Genomic DNA, 21037 nt, shown 5'->3' on the forward strand with positions numbered 1-21037 from the left:
TGAGTAAATATGACAACGCACAAAGCTGAAGGTAAATGGAACTAACAAACTGACAGTAGTAAGTAGGTTTTTTTCATCAATGCCGAGAATGGAGTAATTTACTTGTGTATTTCACTACTCCATGGAAAGAAACACATGGGTGTTATATGCCCGTTTCCTTAAGTCGGGTGATGCTGAGGGAATTAGATTAGGAAATGAAACACTTAAAGTAGTAAAGGAGTTTTGCTATTTGGGGAGCAAAGTAACTGATGATGGTCGAAGTAGAGAGGATATAAAATGTAGACTGGCAGTGGCAAGGAAAGCGTTTATAACGGTGTATTAGCATGTGGTATGTATGCGACTATTTTTGTCGGACGTTTTATAAACGATTCGAATCTTACGCCAATCCGAAATGATTTCTCATTGGTTCGATGTACCATCTCAGGAGTACAAATTCGTGGCGAAGTATATCTGATATTTTTCAAATTGTTAAGCTATCAGAACGAGATCACTTAAATTTAGTTCCAACTGCATACTCTAAATGGAACTTCTACTACAGATCAGTTAGTACAGAAAAATGCTCAAATCCAACAGATGACGTCATATTTCTTCGAAATAAGACTGAAAATGAAAAATTATTTAGTTACCTGTTTATTTTAAAAATAGTGTGTAATTTACCTACATTCATAGGCTTTCAAAACTTCAGTCTTGACCAATAAAACGTCTGTAAAAAACGAGACAACTCTTAACGTAGGCACTACGTTAAGTTCAATGTCGCTATGTTTTTGTTTCCAACGACGTGCCTGGAAATCGAAGTAGGGAGCGAGCTGGCGCTGGCGCGTGGGTATCGATTGTGAGTGACAGTCGCTGGGCTCGCGCAGCTGTTGGTGCGCTGCGCCCCCCACCCGGCCGGCAGCCATCCCACCCCTCCCCCCCTCCCGCCGCGACGCCCTGGCTGCCTGACAGCGCGACCGGTCAGCTGAGCGCCGTCAGTTGGTTCGCCAGCCCCGTCCAGTGCGCGCAGACTCCAGTGAGTACCACACACACAGTTTCCGGCGCTCAGCCTAGCGCGGCGCTCTTCGCTAGCCGCTGAACCGCTGCGCGCCGTTGCCGACCTTCCCGCTCCCGCGAGCCGTTCCCCTCTGCAAGGTGCACCACCTCTCACCGGGGCAGGCGAAGTCGCTGATCGATACAGGCAGCGAGCAGCTGCCCCAGGCCTCGACTCTGCTCGGTGTTCGCAACAACGCACCGACAAACCTTTGTCTGCCGCCGAGCCTACGGCGAACGTGCAAACTCGCCGCAAAGTAAACACTAGGGGACAAGCGAAACTTGCAGTACGAGGTAGTCTTCAGTAGCGGATAGATATTCTTTGTTCTAAAAGCGGCTTACGGCGTACAACCAGCGAGGTGCCTCTACCCATTAAGTTCAAGTACTTAGGGATTAGTGTGTGCGTCTTTTGTGCTCAGCTTAAATCGCGTCTCAGCAGCCGGGCAACGGCCTGCGTCGTGTCGGCAACCTGCGGCCTTTGTCTTACCCGCGCCAGCAAACAAAGGACAGCTGACGCGAATGCCAACCTGCGTTCGCTCGGCAGATACGAGGCGTCCTCCCGGCTCTGACATTTAACAAAGCCTGCATTTCTTTTACTTCTCCACTTCGCGTGCACGGGTGAGTCACAGCCGAGTTTTGCCTGACGACATTTCGCAATAGCGCGAATCAGCTGACTACAGCTGGCAACACAGCGCTACCAGGACCGCTTGCTAGGGCCAAACACAAACGTCGATATATATACTGAATTGAACTGGCAATAAAGCACGGAATAGAGCGTATGCCATTGTAATCAATAATTGCCTTATATCTCACAGTTAACAGATAAAGAACTTTTTCAAAACTTTCCCATTTCAAACTTTTCAACATTTACAGTGTTGAAATACTCGTCTTACGTCAATTGGCACATCACACTACAAAACACTTGCACATTTTGCGCGTAGTAAGAAATGATTTCAAATATCTTGGCGTAAGGGTAAAATAAACGAAACGCCGTTGTGAGCTACAAAACGAGAACGAAACTCCGCTTGCATTCGATGCGATTTTTGTCGGGATAAGCTATAGTATGTAAAAGTGCATTATGTATAAGTCAGCAGTTTGCGTATTCTAGAACGTACACAGATTAATGCTAACTTCATCTTCATGCAGAGTGTTTAGGATAAAGTTTATAATTGTATACTCCGACGAAAATCGGAAGCACAAATCCGATATCGATCAACAGTTGACAACTAACGTCTGCTCGTTTATTTTAGCTTTTCTTTGGTGCTTTTTTTAGACATTTATTTACTACGTGCAAAATTAAGCTAATCATCGAGCTTTCTCTTGGCCGTAAGTATCTGCCCGTAATACCAAGTGATACGTTAACGTGTTTTTCAGCACTGTAAATAGCATATCCGTCTGGAGTTGAGCCAAAATTTTTTCTATACGGTAACGAGAAAGTGACAAAAAAATATATACAATTGCTTGTTGCGGTTTTGTATCAGTTTACGTTAAGTTTCGAAACTACTGCCCTTGGCATTTCCACCTCGAGTTACGACTTCGTATACCATACTTAAAGACTGTATCTCACGTTTGCTTTCCGAAAGCAAAACAGCACTAAATTTTGGAGACTTATTTATGAGAAGCGTATTCAGATCCTCGTCGCCCATGCTGATAAATGTTTCTTTGCTTTCCGTAAATCATATGGCTGAGTTAGTGTCCCTCTTCTTAACGAACGCTTTCCGAATATTTACAATAATAATGCTGTGTAAAACAGCGGAAGCTGTTTTTCGTTTTACATTGTGCATGATGTCCTTATTTTACGAAACATATTTCTCAGTAATTGCTTCAGTTGCTGATGTATTAGGTGAAATGTTGATGTTTTTGCTGATAAAAAGTTCTGCGTTATTTTGTCGTTTTCTGCTGCACTTTGGTCGATAGCGAAGAGAGAGTGGCCTTCTCTGTCGATGTTTCTGTTGAATTACCGAAAACGAAACGCTTCCGATTTGGAATAAAATGTAATATTGGCATTGTTACCGGCACAGAAAACAAGACGGTAAAAAGCGTTGCTTGTCGATCAAATGAAAAGACTGTTCGTTCTCTATGACGAACGGATCATTCACGAATTATCTTGTCACATTTGTTACGATTTCTCTCCTCATATTGACACTGGTATCACCTGCGTGAAATATTTGCATTTTGTGATCAGGAGAATGGACACAAAATGTTTCAACAATTAGAACGTTGATGAAGGGTGGGCTACTAGTTTGCTTTCGCGGTATGAAAGGCGACGTTCAAGTCGCTGTTCAAGAACACGAAACTTTCGCAAGCTGATGGCGTCACCAGTGAGCAGTTCTTTTATTATATCTGCCGTTCTCCTGCTAATGTGCTCCATTACACATTTTTCCCGCTACGCATTAACGCAGATCTCTGAGGCTACATGATTAATACAAATAAGGAAACTTACTTCATAGTTAACGAGCCTTTTCTTTTTCGGTACGTTTTAACAACGTTCAGAGGTAACGATCATGCACTATTCATGTGACAGGCCTTAAAGACCGGATATTGTCACGTTGACCTTGACGCCAATTGCCGCACGCTGACACAAGAGAAGAAAGTGATTCTTGCAATAAAGTGTTGTTTCTTCCCTTCGAATAACGAGTGATACGCGTAAAAAAATGCCAGGCTTAGAGTATTACTTGATGGCTTAGCACTAGGGACATCCTGTGTCATGACAAAAGGAAACTATGACTCAATTATAACATGACACGCTCGTCATATTTTAACATCACAAGTTGGTCAAATAATCAGCGATGTTCTTTGTCTTCAATGTTTCGACGGAAGACTGACTGCAAAGCTGTCGTGTTAGGTAAAACATTATAGATCTTTAGCAGAAACCGACTAACACTATCTTCGCGGCAATCATTATATCCAGTCAGAAACTGAAATGCGAAAGCTGCTGTACATTGCTTATTTTCACCCTGTTTTTCTGTGTAGTACAGTTACGGGTAACTCTACAGTTCTCAAAGAGTATTCTAATCCCAGAAAAGGGTGGTCATAACGACCTATGGAGCCAATTACGATCTTCTTGCAGGACTCGTTCTAAAGGCACTGCAGTAACCAGCTGGTGATATACCTTGCTACTGGCTATCGTAACAGAAATATGTTCGCTTCCCAGCAGATTTCCAATACGCTTGCAGTAGAAATGAAAAATGTCAATGGTAGACTTAAGTTTCAATTCTAAGCTCAAAGGCTTATTAATGGCATACCAGTTTTATTCTTCCGTGACTTATGCATCTCACGGTCGTTGCACGATCGAGTAACTTTGGCTCACTGAATACCTACTGAACCTGACAAAAGAAACCAAGTGAATAAAGCATCTGATTTGTGTGTTTGCTTTAATTGGCGGAAGGATTGACGTGCGCGGAGCAGAGGTGTTATATTATGACGTCAGCAGAGCCGATATAGAACGCCTTTACGTAACACCGTCTTTGTTTCTTAGCAGCCATTTGCCAAGAGATAACACTCGGCGTACACAAACACAGCATCCGTGACCTAGTGCAGCGGCAATAGACGAAACACTCTTTTCATGGTGAAAGAAAGCATTCGTCGCAATACTTCACATTGCTTCCAGACTCCGAAATTCCGCATTTTGTTGTTATTTTTTGTTGGCTTTGGAAAGTGTCCACAGAGCCATCTCAAGAGTGGAACGTCATTTATGGCGATACGAACGTACGGACAACACAACACCCAAACCACGAGCGGAGAAAATCTCCGACCCGTCCTGGAATCGAACCCGAGCCCCTTCAGTTAGCAATCCGCAGCACTGACCGTGAAACTACCGAAGCGGACGCATTAATGTATGACTGTCCACCTGTATGGTGCATCTCACAAGTCTAGCTACCTGCGAGATGTCAACAGGGAAACCATATATATTCGGTTCCTTCGCGACTGTTCTTATAATGAGAACACTGAACCAAATTAATTCAGTTATTAATAATCTTTTTCACTCAAATCGTATTACAATGACCATAAGCGTCGTTACTTCAACAGTCTGTGTTTAACAAGCTGGATATCTTCACACTGACATTGCGGCACGTCTAATTGCGGGGGAGTGTTACCGTAGATCACAGTACATCTAGCCGCATTTGGAGTATGTGATCATAAAAAATGAACTTATTTAGAAGGGACAGCAGCCTCTATTTCGTGCAGACAAGGCGGAGGAAAGACCTATATACTGCGAGCACGCCCTTAACTTCTCCTTCATCTCCACACGGCTGGCGTGTTACTTTCTGATTTGTCAATGTTAATGGCGACGGATGGCCGGATGCTCTTCCTGATGCAACAGAGAACACTCTTCACCAATGTTCAAAACACTGTGCTGCTTCTTGCTTCACGTATCTCGCACAGCCTTTTACACGAGCTGAGGGCTGCTAGTGACACAGCACAGATTTTCAAACGCAAATTGCTGACTTCCTCTTGGCAAACTGCTGTTGGCTGTAGCAATATTCGTTGGTGCACCGAACTGTGTTTTGATATTTGTAATTTGTTATAATCCACTGCAGAGTAGGGGCATCTGAAAAGATTCAGGCTTAATGAAAAGTGGTCGGGTTTCCAGCCTTGTATTTTAACACTGGAAACCCGTGAGCTTTTCACCAGTGGTATTCGCCAGGAAAGTATGCATTCACCGATACATGCTTGTTTACCATCGTGCTATCTAGTTTACAGTTTTCATGTTCTTTTCAGATCGTTATTGGCGAATTACACGATGGTTTCTAGTGATAAAACATGGATGACACCTTTACCTTTATTTACCGATCATTAGTTTTACGAAGTGAAGTTAGTTCTTATATGTGTTATTATTTTCCTATCTCTTTTTCGTAATAACATTTCACAGTTCAGTGTTCTATTACTTGCATATTTTTATTCAGTAAGTTCTATGCACGATTTGATTGCTTGGTCCAATGGAATAAGAACAAATCAATGAAAATTAGGTATGGAAAGAAACTGCATAGCACTGTTCAACACGTAAAATACGTTCGTTCAATTCAAATGTGGTCTCTGTGAATAGACGTCCCGTTGTTTTGAGTGAATCGTAGCGACCTCAAGTCCCTTGCGTGTGGCCTTCGCTGTCCGCGGACGTTCAACTCTGCCGAGACAAAAGCAGTATGGCTTAGTTACCTAACGTCCTCCATCCGAGGGAAGAGCTATATGTGTGATTAATAAATGAAACGACAGGTCGGAACAGTTCCACGCCAGAGGAGATCTATAATTCGTCACCTTGTGCTTCAAAAGTAAATTTGCCAAACTAGTTTCCAGAGATCGACTGTGCTGCACATCGTCCGTTACTCACGCAAAAGTGCATAGCCTGATGCCGCTAACAATCCTGCGATTATTCAGCCTATGTCGATACTGCAGACATCAGAATGCGCGGCCGCTTTTATACTGTGTCCTTTTGTCGCTGCTTCATTAGAGTAGAAGCTGCATTGCGTACTTTTGTGGCGCAAACCGTGAGGGTAACACCAGATACTCTTTTGAATATTGACTATGACAAGTAACGAGTTCACCTTCTTTTTCTTTACATCTTGTTACGTTACACCCCATCTCGATATGAGATTGTACCTTTTAGAAAAAAAATGGGAGTTGTTACCAGCTGAATTGCAACTTCATTTTTTTTTCAGTTCGAGTGTTGCCACTATCATTAGATCATAATATGTCCAGAAGAGAAACAGAACAAGAGTATCGTCGATAACGGTAGTCTAGGTCCATTGCTAGAAGTTATAGCGGCATCTGCACCGGTTAATTTGTAATAATACAAAGGTAGATGGTTGGATCAGGTAAACAAGCCAGAATCCTTTGTACGTAAACAGCGTTTGTTGTAATTTTTCAATTCATTTTATTGAGTTATAATTGCCCTAACACAATCAATCGGATCTGAAGTTCTCATATATGAAAAGCATTGTTAACTACTCGTATTCTACTCATTTTAGTGAAACGCATTCCCACGGTTAACATCCAAACAGAAAATTCGTATATTACATTTCCACATCTGCATTTTTTATACTGCGTATAATAGGCATTGGAGGCTGACTGCAGTACAGTTTTACTGCCGCCAACTTATATTTCGAGGATAGACCACAAAGATAAGATAAAAGAGATTAGGGCTCGTACAGAAGCATATAGACAGTCAATTTTCCCTCGTTCTGTTTGGAACAGGGAAAGATGATGTTAGTTGTGGTACGAGGTACCCTCCGCCACGCACCGTATGATGGATTGCGGAGTATGTATGTAGATGTAGATAGGCAGTCCAGTACTACTTACTACCAGTTGTACGGGTAATCGTGACGTAACAGAGATAAGCATAGAAAGTTACGTCCAGGAAGGTCAACGGTCCAGAAAGAAGAAAAGGAAGTTAGTGGACTAACGTCCCGTGGACATGGAGGTTAATGTGGAATGCTCGAATTGAAGGAGGATGATGAAAATTTGGTGTTTCTTTTTCAGAAGGATCCGCTAAAAGCGATTAAGGGAGCCACTCTTAGTTTAAAACCTACACGGGGTATACATTTCCTATACGGTGGCAAAATAAAATTCTCTCCTAAACTGCGCACCATATCAATTATAGCATTACACAGCAGTTGCATCACGGCCATCTGACATCCGCTACTTAATAAAGGCTTGCTATTGCGAAACAGGTGTTTAGTTCTTAATTGCTGCTAAATAATATGAAACTGACAACAGCTTCTCTAACTTGTTGGTGGACAACTAGACGCGGTGAATGTTGTTAACTGTCGGACCGTGTTTTATGGTCATTTTCTACAGGCATTGTCGCAGTGTCCATCTATAGGTAACTTTGTTTCCCATACCCGTACCTGATATATCTTTCTTCATCTCTAGAATAAATTTTATAGTTTTTGGCAAAGGCCTTCATCTTTTTCACCCAACTGTTCCGTTTTCGTCTTCTAAACGATGGTAACGGTGCTTCTATTTTCGCTTATTTCATGTGAAATTCCTTCACTGGATTTCTTATCTGCTCATTTGTTATTTGTTTATCTTCTTCCAAGTCGCGTCTTAATTGATAACTGAAAAGAAGCGATGAGAACGTCAAGGAGTTCTGCTTTGACGACCATTTAGAAACAAACAACTGTGAAAGCTCGAACATGCTTTATTTTATTCCATACTGACTTGTTTACCAGTAGTTGTCTTATTTACATCTTTTCTTATCTCCGTGCAGAAAGTGTTGCCTTTGTAATCTTATTGCCTAAATAACAGATCATATCTAATGCTGTATTTCGCTTCTGACAATTTTGATATCAGTCATCGCTATCATCTTTAATTTCCAGTTTCGTATAACTTTTCAAAGTGCGCATATTATTGAGGAGCAAGATCCTGAGTGCCAGAATAGCCTCTCGTCTTCCCAATTAGCTGCAGGAAATCGAAATGGTCTTCGACGAGTTCGCGTTTATCCTTTTTTTCTTTGATGGTGTCTTTCTGTTAGCTCTATTTTTGCTATATGTTGCATTAGACTTGGAGCGGGTCATTGCAATTATAGAACAATACCTCATTTTTACGGATTTTGTTACTTTGTATTTACAGAGCACAAAACGAATTTCTGGCGTTGAAACAAGTTTTAGAAACACTGTTTTCGCAACAGCAGGACGGCTTAGCAATGAACACATCAGATTGTTCATTATAGGTGCATAGTTTGTGAGGCACCAAGATTTTTGGAAAATGGAAGAGTATTAACACCGATTTATGCATCGTCTCAGATAAAGATTATAGTTTGCGTATTTACAAAAGCGTCTAATTTCTGACTCATTTCTGGAATGGGCAGGCACTGTGACAAACTGTTATGCATTGGCGAGCTAATACGGCCACAATGGGTTGTGTATTGCGACATAGAGAACAAAGAAATCATTTGGAAAACCTATCCAGCGCTTTGCAGACCCGCGTAGACTATACAGCGCTGCCGCTTCAGGTCCAGGCGATGTTGTCGGTCGGATCAGAAGAAAGTCGTTAGGGTGGCACGGCAGGCTCTGGAGGCGGAGTTGGGAAGGCGGGAGGGGCACACACTGTCCCGCAGCAAGGCCACGGCTCAGCTGGCGCGCCAGCTGGCGGCGGACGCGAGATCAGCTGGCGAGCAGCGACAGCAGAGCCACCGCGAGCGCCTGCGTCAGCCTGCCGAACTAAACGCCTTCCCCTGCGTCCGCTGTGCAACTGTTTATACCCACTCTGCATACATTTTCCCTGCTTTACGTTGTTTCCTAACGGTTTAATTTTGCTTACTTTAAAGATATACGTAGTAAAGATCTGTTGGGATGGACCGCGATGGTTCCCCCACCGTCTGAAATCTTGGTAGAGGTTGTCAGACTGATCTGTAGCGTAGCCCCAGGTCTAGATGGCTTACGAGTTACCAAAACCAATTTGATGTGAAATCTAAGTAGCGATTGTGGTGACAAGTTGGTCGATAGCGTATCCCGAGCTCTGCGTTCGCTCCTTATTTAACACTTCTCGTCATAAATAACTAGAACTGCAAGGCAGATTAAGAAATGCTGTATTACAGAGCGGACGAATATCCCTCCAGTACCACGGTACCTATTATGTACACTTAACATAAATGAGAGATGAATAATACAAAGGGGGTGGGAAGTACTAACAGGGGAACCACCCTATCGCACCCCCCTCAGATTTAGTTATACGTTGCCAAAGTGGATAGGCCTTAAAAACCGAACACAGATCAATAGAGAAAACAGGAAGAAGTTGTATGAAACTATGCAATAATTAAGAAAAATATACAAACTGAGTAGTCCATGCGCACCATAGCGGGGTATGGCGTATCGTCGGCGTACCATTGTGCTGTGTGGATGCGACGTGTGGCAACCAAAGGGGCTCTGCTATAAAATGAAAAGAAGTGGCACCCCACACCATCACTCGTGGTTGTTGGGCAGTACGGCGGGCAACAGTCAGGCTGCTGTCAGGGACGTATTCAATTATGTGTTCGTTGGTCATCGGGGCTTACTTCGAAGCTGGACTCATCAATGAAGACAATTCTACTCCAATCAATGATAGTCCAGGCCGATTTCCCACCCATTGGGATAATTGCTTCGTGGTGCGTGTTTTTTTAGAGTTTATTTTATTTGATTTACTTTTAATTTCTCTTAATTAGTTAACTATATTACAGATATTCGTATTAAAGTTTGAGCTATTTCATGGAACTGCGTCAAAAATGTTCAAATGTGTGTGAAATCTTATGGGACTTCACTGCTAAGGTCATCAGTCCCTAAGCTTACACACTACTTAACCTAAATTATCTTAAGGACAAACACACACACACTCACCCATGCCCGAGGGAGGACTCGAACCTCCGCAGAGACCAACCGCACAGTCCATGACTGCAGCGCCTGAGAGGACGTGCGTCACTGTACCACATATCGAACTTATTTCGTTTCGTAAATTTTGTTTCCCTTCATTGCTTTCGTGATGCTTCGACTTTGAGTTTTGGATCACGGCATACGTTTCTAGTAAACACTGGGGCGTTTGCGATTTCAGAGGAACCATCCTGCCATCGGCCTTAAGCGATTTAGCAGCAGACTTGCGCGAATCTACCTCGGAAAGGCTTAATAGAGATTTGATTTTCACTCGTAGAGTGCAGAGAGTATCTTAAACACTGCGGCACCTGACTGTTACTTGATGTACAGCCATCTTGTGTCATAGCCATCAACACAGATGAGAAATTTGTCTACTCGGGAAGAATGGAAGTAAGAAATTTCGTTGTATATTCTACACTGGTACTTACTCGCGAGTGGAAGCTCTCTCCTAACACTTCAGTGTTTTAGCGTCTACCGCGTGTCTCATTGTAACCTCTTCAGCATAAGAATGGTCGGTACTGTTTGAGAGATGCCTTAGACTTTTGCCGAGGAAATGCAGCAATACCTCCAGCCACACAGAGAGCGTTTGACCGTAGCTGTTTATAAGCTGGTTCCGGCAGGCGGCTGGGGCGTTCCCGTGTTTGGGCCAGCCGCAGCCCCCCTTCCTTTCCGGAAGCCCGGCGGCGTTTACCGCCGCACGGTTTCGGCATTTCCCGGAAGTGAGAAGAGGCTATGCCTTCCCAGCCGTGTACCTTCCATGCGGCTCTCTACCAGCGCTTATCCTCACAGCCTCTCGTCAACAGCGCCCAAAAGCGGGTGGACACTTCACGCTGAATATAGCAAAACAAAAGCGTTCGATATGTAGCGCCCTCCCCCCCCCCCCCCCTTCTTGATCTCTGTAACAGCTCTGGCCGTCCCCAGATCCGAAAACAAAAACACATTATTTACTGAAACCTCCGCATCGGGACTAGGAACCAGAACTAGAACCTTGGCTTTGCCGGGAATTGCTCCTAGCCATTGAGATCACCATCCGCCGAGATAGGTTCACTTTTTCGTGGATTCACTTTCAATGAAATTGTTCCAGATAAATTTAAAGTTTCAGAAACATCAACAGGAAAGAAGGTGAGGTACTAAGAGGCGGAGAACAAAATCGGATCGGAGGTGGATGAACAACATACTTTCCTTTTCAAGGGAACCATCTCGGTATTTGCCTCAAGAGATCTATAGAAACCACGGAAAACCTACACTCGGATGGTCGGAGGGTGATTTGAATCGCCATCCTACTGAATATGTCACCAGTATCTGGCAACAGTGACAGATCTCTCGTTAGTATTAACACATTAGAGTTTTTGCTAATTTGGATGCGCTCTAAAAGAATAACGCACACAGGAGATATGAGAGATCGATTCGGTGTGGATAGAATCGACATTGCAGGTTCCTACCGGACGCCGTATTCAAGCAGGTGTCGAGGAAGGAGCGGTCGCACCCACCCTACGGACGTCACCGATTCCTCATCTACAATCGACTGTATGAGCGTGGCAGTGCTACAGCGTTTTACGTCACGGCAGGTGTTCCACCTGTCACCCCTAACCCAGCAGTCTCCAGCGCTAGACTGATAGAAAGCAGAGCCCCCAATTGTGTTGTTTCGATATGCACACAAGACAATGAGTTAAGGACTCCATATCGATAGAGCAAGCCCGATTCCTGACTACATGCATATGAAATGGAATGATCAGACACGGTCCGTAGTCGGTAAGGACTTCGATACATCGGCAGAGTACTGGAAAAGTACTGTTATTCTACAAATGGAGACCGCCGCTCATAAAGAGATTCTCGTGCCCACCTTGGGATGTTGATAAAGGTATTGGGACCTATACGAAACAATACAATGAAGAAAACTGAACGTATACAGCGGTTACAGGTCTGTTTGACCCATGGGAGGACGTCATGGAAAAATGAAATACCTTAACTGTACGACGCGAAATCCTACTTAGAGTTTCAAAGAACCAGTGAAGAACTTAGGAATGTACTACAGCTCCCTAAGTACTGTACCCGTGGGAACCAGGAAGACAGATTAACTACAGCACCCACTGAAGCCTTCAGGCAATCACTGCCGCCGCGTTACATATCCGAAAGGAACGGGATCAACCCCAAATGTTTGATAAAACGGAAGGACCCTCTGCCAGGTACTTCAGTTATTTGCAGGATCTGAATGCAGATATAGAAGCCAGGGAATCCAAATTTCTCACCACTATACAGACAAGAATCAAAGTGACACAGCCAGAACCTCAATTTCTATTTCTCCACCACTGATGCGTCTCTCACGGACAGAACAATATTTTAACGGTTTCTCAGTCCTGACTCTTCGTCGTTCACGAGACATGTCTACTGAAAACGTGAGCAACTCAGTTTAACAGACACTGTTCTGACAGTCTGTACCGAAACCGTCACACACGCTGTCACTAACCAGCAAGACACAGAACATTTACCAATAAGTGCCGCAGGCATAAGAGATCTCATTACTGTGAATGGATGTCAGGCCTATTACATATCTTATCGCCGACGCTTTCGTTCGTTCCGCTTCGTCTCATCGTACTGAGTTTCTTGAATATGCCTGTGTTGATATCTAGGAAGAGAGCTGATTCGGCAACACAAACAAGGGCCTCCCCATCTTTCCGATCCTTCGTACGTAAACAAGTCTGCCGATGCGTGTTGCGGCAGGTCCACATATTCATAAGCCACAAGTGTTGCGTCAGCTGGCCTTGGCAGTGCCACGCTGCCCGTGCGTGGGACACGCCTTTAGGACAATGAATGCTAACCGTCTCGCGATGGCGTCGGAAGCGTTCGCGGGCTGTCATGCAGTGTTCAGTCTGTGAATGTCTCACTTTGCCAGGTGTAAACATCGTGTGAGCTGCGTAGCTGACGAGCGAGGAGACTGACGCAGTGTCAACACACTGGGCTCGTATTCGCGAGGACGGCGTTTAATGCAGTGTCCGGCCACCCAGATAAAAGGTTTTTCGTGATTTCCTTTAATCGCCTATTGTGAACGCTGGGATGGTTCCTTTGAAAGTGGATGCTGAGTCGCCTTACATGAAGCCCCATGGGCAACGCCAGTGCCACTGTGGACAACAGCAAACTGTAGCCAGAGAGAGGAGCCGAAAGGCGCATTTCGCAGTCGAGCCATGCTATCCCACAAGCTGTGCACTAGGTCAAGATATTGCAGACCGCAAACTTTTAGTGGCCAGACGGTCGTCGTCGATCGTAAGGGCGAAACCTTTAATCGCCTATTGTGAACGCTGGGATGGTTCCTTTGAAAATGGATGCGGCCTATTTAGTTCACCAATCCGAGCTTGCGCTCCGTCCCTAATGGCATCGTTATCGACTGGCCGTTAAACTCTTCATCTTCCTTATTTCATTTTCGAATTTGGCGCGTTCGTCGGCTATGACGCGAAGTACATTCACTTCAAAAATATTATGAAATAAAGCATAGGCCTCGTTATCAGCCACTGAAGAATGTAAAAATTCTCTTAATTTCGGTATACATAGGTATTTTAAAGATATAGCCCAGATGTAGGATGTACTGAGGAAAGTTAGGAACATATTCACTGAGACCTCATGGCTCTAAAAAATGTAACTTATCTGTTGTAAATTAAAGTAATTTAAGGCATCACCGCCATTATCAATCAATCAATCAAGCAAGCAACCAACCAACCAATCGGTCAATCTTGAAGTATTCTGCGTTGTGCAAGAACTTTCGTTCTTGCACTGCTGTACTTCATTTGTATGCAGAATCTCGTGTGTTTCTACAGTAATACAGTTAGGTTACACAAATAATTTGTATGCACCAGTGTCGAGATAGTAGAGTATTCTCACAGATCCATTAAATAACTGTGGAGAAAACCTTACGCAGTGAGTGTTACCGCCAAGGTCGAGTGACATGGAAAAAGATTCATTTTAATCATCGCGAGGAAAAGGTGGAAAAACAGCTAAATCGGTTGCAATAGTAAAAAGGTTTATTAAAACCATTTGACATAGGTTTTGACATCTTTAAAAAGGTCTTCTTCGGAAGGACTGACGAGTGACTCCTAAAATGTTTAACATTATCTACTTGTTAAAATACATGCATACACATACTTGTCTGTGCACCTATTTTATATACACATATACCTGCATCTTAACATGTGTACAGAGTTTACCATTTTAGGGACCAATCATTGATCTTTTTGAATTTTTAAAGGAGTCGAAACCTAGCCCAAAGGGGTTTTAATAAACCTTTTTACTACTGCAACTGATTTGTTTGTTTTCACCTTTTCCTCACGAAGTTTGGATTAACAGCTGGTGCCGCCAGCCATGTTCAAGATTTTAAAATTTTAATTGAATCAGTCATCTGAGATTAATTATGAATGGTGATCGGTATGATGAGGGACGTGTTGCTGCCAAAAAACCAAATTCTAGTAGGTGACACACTAATCAACTGCAAGGATAGTAGAATGACAGCGCAGCAGAACAACAACTCAAGAGCTGATTCACACAGATATGTGACCTTTTAAATTACTCGCCATTGCAATAACGCGCGTATGATGAACCGTTTTCTCAACGATACAGTTTGTCTCCTCGAACATGCGTGTTTTAAGTGTTATTTCAGCATAAGCAAGAACAACAATAATGTTGAAAAAATTTATAATTATATATTAAATATGTTTTGTACAGCCATGAATTCCCGATGATGATGCCTGTACCGTGAAATACGTGGCGTGAGTAAAATGTAAGCAGTGTGTCAACAAACTGACTGGAGCGGTATTAGAACATTCTGAATAAGAACTACTTTGCGTCAGCGGCGGCATTCGCGTGCAGCGCCACTGTAGTATAGCGAAGTCTGCCAAGCAGGCGGTATCTCAGTGTTTACAAGCTGCGTCAGCAGTCGGGCGCACGACGCTCTTCGCGTCGCATCTTGCCACCTGCCATCCTCGATTTGAATAAGGAACGGGGTTGACGACACCGGTAAGCTGCCTACGTGCTGTGGTGTGGTAGCTGGTGAACTCGCACGTTGTGTTTGTGAGCATCGGAGGCCGTGCGTCTTACTTCTACGTTACCTCACACGTGTCCTTCATCTACTACGCTACGTGGTACACCTGGGACTATGTTCGGGTTGCAGCAGTCCGTTTGAGGAATGCTGCTTTCCTTACGCACACGTCGTTGTATCTTCGCGTTATAGCGCACACGTGCGCAACACAACTCAGCTGTCACCACCTCAGCCTCTGAACAATCCACCAGTTACGAGAGCAGTTTTCCTGCACATGTCATCATTTTATACTATGTTCTTAAAATACTGTATTCCCCCCGCTACGCCAACTTCCGTTAATCCATCGAATAATCGTGGCAGAAAGGCCTTCTCGACAAAGAATCAGAATGTTTCAACTTTGGGAACAAGCAGGCGTAATGCGGGCTCGTGTACAGCCGATAGAGAGCACGAGGTAACCGTAACCGCGGTGTTTTTTTATGTCATTTCTCACGTGTTGAAAAGTTTTCCATGGGAAAGCAAAGGCGCAGCATCGAACAACTGAGGTCACTCGCTTCTCATTTTTTTTCTGCAGCCGCATCTACGCCTGTAGTCCGCAAGTTACCTTATGGTTTGTGGCAGAGGGTACTTCGTGCACCACAGCCACCAGTCCGAAAACTGTTTTGAGCACCGCAGTGCTTGCTAGGGTAGGTCGTGGTGGAGGTGGTTCTGCGTTACCCTCTTGCGACTTTTGAACTAACTTACGCAACCAGCTAAAGGGGATCCTACAGTTTAACATGGATGCCGAAGCACGATGCAACTCAGCATTTTTCAAATCAACAAACAAGAGATGAAAGAACTGACAAGTGACAGGTAGAAATCCTACGTTTGGCCGGGAATCGAACCCAAGATTTCCGATTTGTAGTCTTACACTTTTATCACCGAACCCCACAAGATTTTATACGCATCCCAGACTAACAATTATTGTATTGTATTGCTGGAACGAGGGTGTTGTAATCTACCTCCTTCGTAGATAGACTACGTTTCTTGAGAATTCTTCCAATGAATCTATCTGTCACCTCCGCTGTTTTAGTATACTGTTGCAGGGATGAACTCTGACATGAGTTCCATATAAAACTCTGGTATTATCGTCAGCTAGTGGTCATCAGGAAACGTCTTTTGTTTGACCTTTAAATGAGCTCGCATAGAAGCTGTGCCTTTTGACCCGGGTACTATAGCTTCAACTATACGTCATGTTTTATAATCAGTAAGTTTGTGTGTGTGTGTCTGTGTGTGTGTGTGTGTGTGTGTGTGTGTGTGTGTGTGTGTGCGCAAGGGCGCGAGTTTGTAGAGACCTGTGATTTACATATAACTGATCTGTGTCGCCCGCCGCGGTGGCCAAGCGGTTCTAGGCGCGTCAGTCCACACCGCGCGACTGCCACGGTCGCAGGTTCGAATCCTGCCTCGGGCATGGATGTTTGTGATGTCCTTACGTTAGTTAGGTTTAATTAGTTCTAAGTTCTAGGGGACTGGTGGACTCTTATGTTAAGTCCCATAGTGCTCAGAGCCATTTAAACCATTTTTTGAACCCTGTCGAAACTGTTAAAGTGATTCTCGTTGAACTGCTTCGTCTAACTGAAAGGATGCACACGAAGAACTCATATGTGAAAAATCAGGCCCAGCTAGAGATCAAATGCCCGTGTAGCGTCCTTAACGAAACACCGTTTACTGTTTTCAAAAATGGCTCTGAGCACGATGCGACTTAACATCTGAAGTTATCAGTCCCCTAGAACTTAGAACTACTTAAACCTAACTAACCTAAGGACATCACACACATCCATGTCCGAGCCAGGATTCGAACCTGCGACCGTCGCGGTCGCGCGGTTCCAGACTGTAACGCCTAGGACCGCTCGGCCACCCCGGCCGGCACGGATGATGCTGTTGTGTTCACAATAAGACCCCACAACGGATCGTTACTACCATAAAATATGTAGTAGTGTGTGTGTGTGTGTGTGTGTGTGTGTGTGTGTGTGTGTGCGCGAATGTAGTCCATCCAGAAAGAAGGTAGCCTACAAAACCCTCGTTGACCAATACCTGAATATCGCTCGTCAATCTGAGTTTACCAGCCGGCATTGATAGAAGAAATAGAGAAGAGCCAAAGGAAATCAGCCCGTTTCGTTACTGGTTGGCTGAGCAACCGCCAAATCGTTGCAGAAATGGTCAGCCAACTCTAGACGCTGCCAGAGAGGCGTTCTGGATCATGGAGTTCTTTACTATTATTTTAAAGTACCGAGAGCGTACCTTCCTAGAAGAGCAAAGCAATATATTGCTTCCCTCCTTCCTTCTTCGTTACGTCTCGCGGAAAGACTGTGAAGATAAAATTAGAGAAAATCGAACGCACACGGGGACCTACTAGCAATCTTTCTTCCCGCAACCATTCGCGACTGAACAGGAAACGAGGGAAGTGACGGCCGTACCCTCCGACACACATCGTAAGGTGGCCTGATTAGTGTAGATGCACACGCAGAATTTACTCACGGCTGCATTCTCAAAGCACTTTATATTTTAGCCAACCAGCATCTGCAAAAAGGACTCTGAATAGCGTCCTACGACACGGTCTGTGTACAGTGAGCCCTGCTTGGGCGCCAGCGAATCAGGGAGAGCGCCATGGCGCATGCGCACACGCCTATGTTTAGCGTCAAGGACTGCGCCTGTGGCTGCGTTTTAATACGTGGCCGCCATAAACACGCCGCTTTACGCACTACGTGTGTCGGATATTTACTTCCTACTGTTTACGCACGGTCGCTGAAGGGTGGGCACTTTACCAGAGAAATGCGTACCGTCTACTGCGAAACTACTAGGGATCAAAAGCGGGGCAGACAGTACCTGCTTAGGGTTACATTTCGTAAACAAAGTGGGGATTAAAACGGCGTCCTCTTTCATTACAGTAGCGGGGGCATAAGAACTGAAGGCATTTCGGATGCAAGGAAACTTGCGGAAAGAGACAGCACAGTAAGGAGAAAAGGAACAACCCGGGATGAAAGGATCAGCGTAAAAATATACTGTATGTTGGCTAAGGATTCCCTTAGGTATAACCTTCATCTGGAAGTACACTATGCGAATAACGATAAAGTGAAACTTCCTGGCTGATTAAAACTGTGTGCCCGACCGAGACTCGAACTCGGGACCTTTGCCTTTTGCGGGCAAGTGCTCTACCATCTGAGCTACCGAAGCACGACTCACGCCCGGTACTCACAGCTTTACTTCAGCCAGTATCTCGTCTCCTACCTTCCAAAATTTAAAGAAGCTCTCCTGCGATCTTCGGTAGCTCAGATGATAGAGCACTTGCCCGCGAAAGGCAAAGGTCCCGAGTTCGAGTCTCGGTCGGGCACACAGTTTTAATCTGCCAGTAAGTTTCATATCAGCGCACTCTCCGCTGCAGAGTGAAAATCTCATTCTGGAACCATAAAGTGTTTGGCGCATGAAGCTTTACACTGTACCACATATTTGAAAATGTACAAAGGACAGCGCGAAAGGTCACAGATTTGTTTGACCCACGGAGGAGCGTCGAGGAAATGTTGAGAAACGCTTGAAGATGCCAACTGTTCTGCGAAAGCCTACTTATGAAGTTTCGGGGACCAGCGAAGAATCTGGGAATATACTACACTGTCAAAGTATCGCTTCCGTAGCGAGCCAGGACGAGATCAAACTAATAACATCGCGCGCAGAGGCCTTTAAGCAGTTATTCTTCCCGCGTCGCATACGCGATTGGAATGGGAAGGAAGCCTGATACTTAGTATTTGGGGAAAGTACACAGTGCCATGCACTACACAACGGCTCCCGGGTTGTGGATGTAGATATACTGGAATTACGATTTCGTCCCATTCCACTCATAAATGGGGCACGGGAAGAAGGATCATTAGCATGCCACTGTGTTAAGTGTTGCTAGTTTCAATTTTATCTATACGGTCTGTATACGATCGATACGTGTGTGTGTGTGTGTGTGTGTGTGATTATATATATATATATATATATATATATATATATATATATATATATATATATTATTAGGAGAATTTAGTTTCCTTCGTGTAAACCAATTCTCCGAATTTTTTAAAGCTGGTTTTTGCGGAATATATGGCGTCTTCCCCCCAAGTGTCTTGTCAGCTGAAATTTAGCACCATTATTCTTGCTCAGAAATCAAACACATATGTGGCAATTCGTGCTGGTCTTCCTAGCAAGGATTCAATGTTTCCGTTTAGTCTGTTGTTATATCATTCCATACAGTTGAAGAGTGAGTATTCGAAAATATCTGTGCGAACTTTTTTAGGTTAGGTTCTCTTAGGTCTCTTCTCTAGAACAGGGATTTTTACAACGTCATCTGCAAGGGAAGCCTTTATTTATATTTAACGACGGTGACCTTCCGCTGCGTGCCTCTGGGATGCGTAAGTGTCGTACAAGACGCTACCGTATTAATATGTCTGCTAAGAACAAACGAGGTTGTGCAGTACAAGACACAGGACTTGAAAATTGAAGACTCACCCGGCCACACATACATTTTGCGTGATTTCCCTAATTCGCTCGAAGCAAACGCCGAGATGATTGTTTTGAAAGGGCTCCGCCGATTTGCGTCCCCATCCAGGCTTGGGCTCTGGCTCTAATGACGGTGTCGACAGGATTTTGAAAAGCGTTTGCTCAAGAGCAAACAGAAATATATCCATTTTTGGCTGGGACTCCATTAGGTGGAGAATACTTAGCTCCCTCGTAGTGTTCGACCGCCCGCATCAAGTCCGCGAACGGCGCCTCTGCGAGGTTGCCAAGCATGTGAATCCGAAATACAGGCGGCGGCGGCGGCAGCAGCAGCAGCGATGCGGAGCGGCATTTTCAGCGTGTTGGCGCTGGCCGCTGCCCACCCACTTCGCATTAACACAAGGCTGCCCTGGCTTGACAATATGCTTTACGTCGTCGCGGGCAAATTACTTTACACCCTTAAAACAGCACAATGCTGCTATTTTGTCGAAAACTGATCATTCGAGCCCTTGGCTATGTACAAAATGCAGGGGCAGAGAAGATAAGAGCAAACAGCCACTTTTTATAATGATTTTTGTTTATTTAAATAAATAACATTGTAACAAGTGGTTTGCTGCTGTTATCTTTTCTATAGCGTTATAAAAAGTTGAAGGTTGCTGTTATCTTCTCTGCAAGTACAACGTTGCCTGGCTAGCACGTGCGAAACGCGTTTCAGATAAAAGCGGACTAAGAGTAAATAGAGCCACTCAAAATAAATCAGTTAGTTTTTATGTGACACTGTTGAGTGTCCCATTTTAAAATTTCCATTTTTGACATAACTAAGCTGATCTCTTTTGACATATGTGCTGCCATAAGGCCTAAATTTTAAAGGAGACACAAAAAACTAATTATATTCCAAAGAATTAATTGTGATTGTTCGATACGTGCAATAAGAACATTTGATAAAATGCAAAGGCTACTCAAGAACAGACCGTATAAAAACGAAACCGTGCGACAAGAACTAAAAATTAAGCCAAGTGAAAGAGGAATGCCACGCGGGATTAGCCGAGCGGTCTTGGGCGCTGCAGTCATGGACTGTGCGGCTGGTCCTGGCGGAGATTCGAGTCCTCCCTCGGGCATGGGTGGGTGTGTTTGTCCTTAG

At 44.3% G+C, this 21037-nt stretch overlaps 1 protein-coding gene across 2 annotated transcripts in view; it reads left to right on the plus strand.

Annotated features, from left to right (window-relative positions):
* Positions 1-932: 932 nt before the first annotated feature.
* Positions 933-21037, plus strand: part of LOC126268221 (tumor protein p53-inducible nuclear protein 2) — a 68567-nt gene continuing 48462 nt past the window's right edge. The window contains exon 1 of one of the 2 annotated variants that reach the window (XM_049973849.1): positions 933-1009. The gene's annotated coding sequence lies outside the window, so the exon portion shown is untranslated. Of the gene's footprint in view, positions 1010-15232; positions 15369-21037 lie in introns of those variants that run through there. The other variant, XM_049973850.1, reaches the window with a different exon arrangement.

This window comes from Schistocerca gregaria, chromosome 4, assembly GCF_023897955.1.
Source record: "Schistocerca gregaria isolate iqSchGreg1 chromosome 4, iqSchGreg1.2, whole genome shotgun sequence".
NCBI classification, from domain to species: Eukaryota; Metazoa; Arthropoda; class Insecta; order Orthoptera; family Acrididae; genus Schistocerca; species Schistocerca gregaria.